Consider the following 8,838-nt stretch of genomic DNA (forward strand, 5'->3'; position numbering starts at 1 on the left):
ACACACAAATGCCTACTCCTACTTTTAAAGACCCCATGAAATACACAGGTATTTGTAACTATACACAGGTAGACAGAAACATGGGGAAAAAGTTGACATGTTCTGGTAAGTTGTATCATGTGTGGCATTTTCTAAATGGTGACCAATGCATGGCAAGATCTCTCATAAAGTACAAATCTCTTCTCTGTTGACTCCGGGAAATTCATTGTATTAAATCTGCACAGAACTGAGGATGTAACTCAGTGGCAAAATGCTTGCCTGGCATGTGTGAGGCCCTGTGTTCTATCTCTAGCACTGGGGGGGGGGGCAATAAAACATAAAATACAGCAAAGAAATTATATAAAAATGCTCGTTTTTAGGTGAAAAAAGGAGCTAGAGCCTAAGTTCTGACAACTTTTTCAACTACCTGAATACCTGTGGGTTATATGGGTGTGAAGCCTAGTCTTTATGGAGTGGATAGCTCCGCATTATTGTCATAGGGTACTCTGCTTGGCCCTCACACATGAAATGCCAGTGAGTGCCCTCTTGTCATGGAGCCCAACATCCCCACACATTTCCAAAACATCCTTGAGGTTGGTACCACTCCTACAAAGCACTCATTTTTTATTCTATGAAGGAGGGTGCACTACCTCCAGAAAGAAAGAATAACTCCCTAGAACACATAGGGTTTTAAAGATAAAGTGTGGACCAGAGCAACAGTCTGCTGAATTCTTAGTCCAAACTGGGGTTCTGATTTGCAGTTGGAGCTGAGGTTTGGAGTCATATACACATAGTTTCAAATTCTGACTTTGACCTTGGGCAAATGGCTTCCTCTGAGTCTCTGCCTTCTCATTTGCAAAACCGAGATTAAAAAATAGCATTTATCGTAAAGAGTTATTTTAAGGATTGAGAGAATGTGACTGAATTCTTAACAGAGAGTTCTCAGTGAATGATAGCTCTTATCACACTGTTTATTAACCTTTAAAACCTACTTACTTGAGTGCCAAGAGGAAGTTTTGTATCATAATCTTGGAAAACTTCTCCATTTGAATCTTTCTCTGAACAGAAACACGTGTTGATCTTTGTTCTTTATTTCCAACTCTTCAGTCCCTTTCCAGAACAAAGAGTCCCTTCACTGAGCTCCTCCTCCTGCCAACCCTGGGCCACCTTCAAGGATAAAATGTCTTGGGTAGAACAGTTCCAATCACCTTATCAATTTGACTCTTAAAAAGTGGAGAAAGAAACTATGTGGCTGCAATTCGGTTTGCAAAAGTGGAAGGAAGATGACACTTTCTGAGTTTTTATTTTGTACCAGATGCCTTTTGGATGGTCAATTCCCCCGGCCGCCCATTCTCTCAACATCCTAAGGCATGTTTTATTTGTTATCTATCACCTGCATTTTACGGGTGAGAAAGTGAGGACTCCAGAATGTTGAGGCCCTTCTTTTAGGTCACCCAGAGCCTGGACTGAAATCGGCTCTGTTAGGAGTTGTTCTGATTTGGAGCCTTTCAAAAGCAGGCTCTTGCGACCTAGATTTGAAAGTGGCCTATTCCGTAATTGCTGTCAATTTTTGGTCTCAGCTCTGAATGTACCCTTCAATATATGCTCTGTGGCAAACAAAAGGATTCCTTTTAGGCTTTTCTTCTTTAAAGTGAGCCCGATATTGAGCTTTCTCAGTAGAGGGCGCTGTAGGACATTGCACCCGGGGCCGGGTCCCGCTGTCTCCGCGCGCACAGGGGCTCCGAGGTGTGAGTGAAGGAGGAACGCTCCTTCTGGGACGGAGCAGCCTCTGCCTGCTGATAACCTTTGTGCATCCCCCTCGTCCCCGGGCATGGAAAGCAGAGCTCCCAGCACAGCCTGCGCTCCCTGAAGGGCTCCTGCGCTCCCCAGTGCTCGGACTCCCTACCTGGCTGCACTCAGGTGGGTGGCGGCCTCGCTCCGCAGGTTCCTGCATGACCTGTGCAGGAACTCTCGGGGTAGTGGGTCGCTCATAGAGTTGCCGCTCCTACAACGTCCTGCGTCCAGCGCCCTCGGAAGGCCTCATGCTCTGACCTGCTCCGGGATCTCATCCTGATCGCACCCCAGCCTGCACTCCGGGGCTGGCCTAGTCCCACTGGTTCCAGGCCACCTGTGGCCCAGCCAAAGCAGCTTCTCTGCTATCCAGTGGGCTGAACCAAACCTTCCCCTAGAAGTCTGGGTCCTTCTCAAGTTTGCTTTTTTCCTGGGTGCTCTCCCTCAGCCCAAGGGTGCTTCCTAGTTAACGATTCTTTGTTTTAAATAATGATAGTAAATAAATAATGAATAACAGGAGACCAGTTACCTTACTGTGAGGCCTCTGTCTTCTAAGGACCAAGATTATTGTAGGAGACTATCCCAGGAAGAAGACAATAAGCAGTATGCGAACAGGGGAGTCTCTACTGTGCGCATGTAGGGCTCAGACCCACCAGAGTTCCTCTGAAAGTCTGCATGCCTTGCCCTTTAGCCTTGCCCTAGTAGGGGCAAACAGAAGTAGCTCATGGAGGGTTGCTCTTGGGGACAACTCCCTGTCCTGCCCTGCATGCCTGGACTGTGAAGAACATACTTCTGAGGCCAGAAAAAACCCCAGGAAGAGAGAAGTAATTTCTTGCTGGTAAGATGTCTATGTGCTTGGGAACTGCTCACTAAAGCTGCTGTGACCTCTGGGATGGGGGTCAAAAGGATGTGGGTGGACAAGGACCAGTCTCTGCAGACATGTTGCAGGATGCTGGGTGACTGAAGGAACTGGTCAGCTGGGTGCTGATGAGTAGCTCTGATTGATTTGAGGGTGAATTTTCTGGAAAAGATAGTTGTGGAAGATCAAATGTTTTCCTGACTGGTGTAATTTAATTGTACAGTCGGTGTTTGCTGTGTATAATTGGATTTTTCTTTGACCTTGACAGTCTTGCTGGCTCACTACCTGCATTGGAAGACAGTTTTCTAACTCTCTCAAATATAGCAAGCCAAACCTGGCTTCCATGGAGGGCTGGCAGGCCTGCCACTGTCACAAGGTGCCAATGGCTATGGCAACCAGCCAATAAAGCCAGTGGTGTCTGTATTTTCCATTTTGCCCTTTATAGGAACATTTCAGCTGGAAAAAAAAGAGAGTGATTTATTTCCTTCACTTTGGGCTTCTGAAGAGAAATCTTGGTGACATTCAGTCCTTTAATTCTGTGCACTCTGAAGTTCAGCAACGTCGAAGCTCTCTTCTTCTATGGAGCACAGTGGGTACCAAGGTGGGAGGTTCTAATCAGAAGGTCATCAGAAAACAAACTAGGCAGGGGTTATAGGAAGTGTCTACCTGTGCACCCAAGGAGGTCACTTCTACCTTAAAATGTATAAGTCATTCACTTTTTGCAATAAACAACTCACATGGCTTCCCAATTGAAGATGTGTTCTTTTCACATATAACAAGCTCATAAAAGAAAGAATAAGGATGCTTACTCTGTACTGAAATGGAAAAAGACTCTGAACTCTGTTGTTAAGTGACAAGAGCAAAATAAAGAACAGTGTCCTAAATAAGTGTTATATGAGGGGTGGGGGGACTACATAGTTAACATTTGCTTGTATATGCAATAATAATGTGATAAAAGTATCTGGATGTGGAAAAGGAAGGCAAAACCGAGATTTTCCAATTCATAACTTGTGTATCATTTTGATTTTAAAAATCCCATCTATGTATTTCCTGTTCAAATAAAGACATAAGTACTGAAATACCCAGTGAAGAACATAATCATTGTAATAATGTCCTATTATCATTCTTACAACCTTTGAAGGAAGCTTTAGATGGGAAAATGCATCGCACAAAATTCAAATGTCTGCACCTGGTGAATCCTTTGCAAATATTAGGGGTGGGGGTGAGCGTTTTCAGAGGATCATGGAATTTGTTTTTACATCAGTGCTGCTATTTGCCATCCAGGCAGCAGGGGGAGGTGTTTCTCTGTTTTTCTTTGCACCTTTCTCCACCTCTCCAACTTGGTATGCAAAATGGACCAAGAATTCTTTAATTCAAATCTATGCACAAAATGCACCACATTTGCTAGATTCATGTTGTTACCCTCTCATCCCCCAAATCTTGAGGGGACTTGGAGCTTCCAGCAGGCTGCTAATGATTATTCAAAAGGGGCTGATTGTCGGGTTTGCTTGTATAAAGTCCTTCTTCTCTCTTCTTTCTGCCCCTCCTTATCATTCCACTCAGCTCCCATACAGCACTTGCCATAATCAAGTCACAGAAAACAAAACTTAAATTATGGAAATTCACAGCTTATTTTTTCATTGTGCAGATGAGACTCAGGATTTGGAAGGCAAAACAAACAATCAAACAAATAAAAAGAGGGTTGATTTTGGACCTCTGTGGAGGGTGCCAAAGTTTAAAAAAGAAAAGAAAAGAAAAAAAAATAAAAGGTAAAAGGGGAGGAGACTGAGTTCATTTGGGATGTTTATCTGTGTCCTGGCACTATGCCTGCCACAACTTCTTACATTCTAATAAACCATGGTGCACCAAGGTCACTAAAGCCATTCTGTTAAGGAGGAGATTAAAGCTCAGATGGACTGAGGCACTTGCCCAACTTTATCTTGCTGGAAAATGGTAGAATGGAAATGGGAAGGCAGACCATGTTAAAAGCTGAAACATTTAAATACTTTATCCCTACACACTACTAAACAAGTGGAAGGCAGTACCTCCCTTGTGGGTCTGTCTCTTGTCTGTCTTCCTCCGGCAGTCTCTGGACTGACTTTCTCATAAGGGTGTTCCACCTGCTCCCTGCTCCACAGAGCATCTAGAGAGAGTGAAAAGGAAGACAGGGAAACCAGCTCAGAGCTCCCCAAATCCTCAATGGAAACTGCCCCCTGTTGTACGTGGGCAGAAGTTCCTTTAGGAAAGGGAATAACACAGAACTGCTCAAGTTCAGAGATTCCTAGAGCTATGGACTTGGGGAAATGCCAGGGAAAGGACTATGTTGTTCAAAACATTGTTTGAGAGCACGTTGTACTCTTGAGTGTGCCTGCTTCTGAGCACTTTCCGATCCAAGTTTCCTGGCAATGCCTGCAGGGGAAGTACTGTGTCAGTTTGTGAGCATTGGATGAACCTAGATCCCAACAGTGAACCCAGAGAACCATAGTGACCACATTGTATCAAAGAGAAGTTCTTGGGGGGGATCTCTGGTGATATTGGGTTTCTGTATTAAATAATATCAACACCCTTGGGGAGAGAGCACGGCTTTTACTGATTCTGATTAGGATAAGAAGCAAGTCTCCTTCAGTGCTAGTGTGACTGTGACTTCAGCACCTTTTTTTTTTTTTCACAGAGAGAGAGAGAGAGAGAGACAGAGAGAGAGAGAAATTTTTTTTTAATATTTATTTTTTAGTTTTCGGCGGACACAACATCTTTGTTTGTATGTGGTGCTGAGGATGGAACTCGGGCTGCATGCATGCCAGGCGAGTGCACTACCGCTTGAGCCACATCCCCAGCCCCGACTACAGCACCTTTTAACACTTGCTGTGTCAAAACAAAGCCTGTCATTTCAACAGAGAAGACAGGCAGCCAGTGGGGATCTTCTGGCAGTCTGATATTCCTACTAGAACTTTCCTACACTGTTTTATTGTTCTTTATGCATTATTGCATTTGTGGTAAATGATTATGGTTTTCTGTTTGTGACAGTGATAAAATGTCCCATCTAAATACATGAATTTAAGTGAAAATAAATAATTTAAAGGATAATAGTTGAATGAATGATAGGATAGTGGTATGTAAATATGGCAAGAATGATGAAGATGGCACTAAAATGATTGGAATGTGGGAATATTGTGGTGGATTGTTTCTAAACATGTCTTTTATCTCAGGCATTTTTAAAAAAATTCTAACATCATCATTTGGGAATTAAGGGAAAATTGGAATTTGAAAAGAAATTGGAGGTTGAGAAGAATGTGACTGGCCTGAGGCCATACAGTGTCTCGTTGGCTCACATTCTGTGTGTGCATGCGTGTGTGTGTGTGGGTGTGAGAGCACATGTATGCAAATGCACGTGCATGTCCCGGTGGGATGGAACTGGAGCAGGGCAGCACATTGGCCCAGATGTCAAGCTGCTGGGGCCTGTAAATAGTCAGGTTATCTTGGCCCTGTGGAGGGAAGGAAGGAACAGGAGGAGTAGGGAAAGAGGGAAACAAACTTTTGTCCAAAATAAGCACTCAGAGATAATGAGGAGGGGAAAATCATCTAAGCTTCAGTTTCCAGGCTTACTGCAGCAGCCAGAGCAAGAGCTGACTGGTTCCCCCAATAAATGCATCAGCAGACTTCTGTTGAGGAACGTGGTGTGAAGCACAGTAGGCTAGCATCAAGCTTAAACAAATTCGATGACTGATTAGGAAGTGAATGGCAAGTCGGGGACAATGCATCCCAGTTGTGCTGATTTTCAACACCCCTGCTGGACTAGCAAAGCTGCAAGCTGTACTTGCAGACGGTCAAAACTAGACCCAGATGTCCTGGTCCTGAGGCAATTTAATTCTGGCCTGGATAGTCAAACATGAGAAAATCAGGAGTCAGAGGGAGAAAGGACCCATCCACACTCAGAGCCTGCTCTTGGGGAGTCTCACTCAGCCTCCTGCCTCCTCCTTGCTGTGATGCCTGCTATGAGTCTTGCTTTCCTATAGACACAGTGTGATCACAAAAGTGGGGTATAGCACAAGGTTTTGGACAGCATGTCTTTGGGTGGGACAGTGGAGCCCAATGAATGGCCCAGAGCAGGGATTTTAATGCATATTTGTGAAATGAATGATGAGAAGCCTGGGCAAATCATTAGATCTTGCATGATGGTTGGTATAGAATTAGGGTACTAGACACATTAGTCTCTGGTTAACCTTTATCCCTGTGTTGTCAAGTCACTAAACTTTCTCAATGTCAAAATTTCTTCATTCCTTGGAAGCTAATTTTTACCACACACACATGAGATAGAGCACTAACGTCTAGGATATATAAAGAACTCAAAAAATCTTAAACCAAAAAAACAAATAACCCAATAAATAAATGGGCCAAGGGACTGAACAGACACTTCTCAGAAGATGATATACAGTCAATCAACAAGTATATAAAGAAATGTTCAACATCTCTAGCAATCAGAGAAATGCAAATCAAAACTACTTTAAGATTTCATCTCACTGCAGTCAGAATAGCAGCTATTAAGAATATAAACAACAATAAATCTTGGTGAGGGTGTGGGGAGAAAGGCACACTCATACATTGCTGGTGGGACTGCAAATTGATGAAACCACTATGGAAAGCAGTATGGAGATACCTTAGAAAACTGGAAAAGGAACTACCATTTGACCTAGCTATCCCACTTCTCAGTTTATACCCAAAGGATTTTAAAAAAGCATACTACAGTGATGCAGCCACATCAATGTTCATAGCAGCTCAATTCATAATAGCTAAATTGTGGATCCAACCTAGATGCCCTTCAGTAGATGAATGGATAAAGAAACTGTGGTATATACACACAATGGAATATTACTCAGCGTTAAAAGGGAATAAAATCATGGCATTTGCAGGTAAATGAATGGAGTAGGAGAATATTATGTTAAGTAAGCCAATCCTAAAACACCAAATGCCAAATGTTTTCTCTGATATGAGGATGCTGATCTATAATGGGGATGGTGGCGGGGAGACATTGAGGAACTCTGGATAGGGCAAAGGGGAGGAAGGGGAAGGGAGGGGGCAGAGGGGAAGGATAGACCATGGAATGAGATGGACATCATTAACCCAAGTACACATATAAAGACACGAATGGTACGACTCTACTTAGTGTACAACCAGAGACATGAAAAATTATGCTCTATATGTGTACTATGAATTGAAATGCATTCTGCTGTCATATGTAACAAATTAGAATAAATAAATAAATTAAAAAATTTTTTCATTCCTCAAATTCATAATAGAAGTTGTGTCTTACATATGTTCTTGGGATAAAGATATATGGGGGGAAATGTGATTGTTTTGGTAGTTTACTTATTAAGATATTGACTAATTGAATCATTTATTTAATTCTTAATAAGTACTTCTTAAGTACTTACTGAGACGGTATTGATTTAACTGACTTCAAAGAGTATACACTTCCTGAGTACCTCTAAAATCCATGTTTTCTTGTCCATGTCCCCTGTTGTTTGGTGAAGGCCACCATGTTGCTCATTGGGTGCCCTTCCAACAGGCAGAGTGGCATGACAGCACCTGGAAAAGACAGTCAAGTTGGTTAAATGCATTCTTCCTTGTTGACTTTTTCTAGATGTGGTTTATTGGTGTCCTCTGAGTATGAAGGACACAGGCTCAGATCTCCAGATGACAGTGCAAGGGATATAAACTTGCCACTATGAATTCACCCATGGAAGGGTAGGCTGGCTATCTCTTATGTTCCCTTAAACACTATCATGCTGCTTACTGTTGGAATGGGGCAGAAATGACCCCAGGTTGGCAGCAGAAATGAGAATAATCTCATCTATTTACACAGCACAGTAAGTTTCATAGCCTTTTACCTCCAATATCCCACCTGGTTCTCCAACAACCTTGTAAAATGGAGCTTTTTATGCACGATTGAGAAATCAGAGAAGCAAAGGCTGAGCTGCTTCAGAAGTTTAGCCAAGGTCATACAGCCACTTAAGACAAAGTCAGTACTGGAGCTTTTCATAATGAAAGGCCTATTCTTCATTTGACTGTAAGCTATAGGGATGTCTTTCTTAACTAGGAAAAGAATCACCATCCTAACAGCCATTTAATTGTATAATTCACCCTGAACTAGTGTCTTGGTCTGTTATGGCTGTTATAATGAAATACTGTAGCCTAGGTGGCTTATAAATAAC

The 8,838-nt window shown here is 42.8% G+C and overlaps 1 long non-coding RNA gene across 2 annotated transcripts; it reads left to right on the plus strand.

Moving 5' to 3' along the window:
* Positions 1 to 757: 757 nt before the first annotated feature.
* LOC144366614 (uncharacterized) lies at positions 758 to 3,708 on the plus strand. Of its 2 annotated transcripts, none has more exons than XR_013425695.1 (2): positions 758 to 2,608; positions 2,898 to 3,708. It is a non-coding gene; the product is annotated as an uncharacterized LOC144366614 (long non-coding RNA). The 2 variants fall into 2 exon arrangements; XR_013425696.1 differs by having other exon boundaries at positions 3,075 to 3,708.
* The last annotated feature ends 5,130 nt before the right edge of the window (positions 3,709 to 8,838 follow it).

Source organism: Ictidomys tridecemlineatus, chromosome 9 (genome assembly GCF_052094955.1).
Source record: "Ictidomys tridecemlineatus isolate mIctTri1 chromosome 9, mIctTri1.hap1, whole genome shotgun sequence".
Lineage (NCBI taxonomy): Eukaryota > Metazoa > Chordata > Mammalia > Rodentia > Sciuridae > Ictidomys > Ictidomys tridecemlineatus.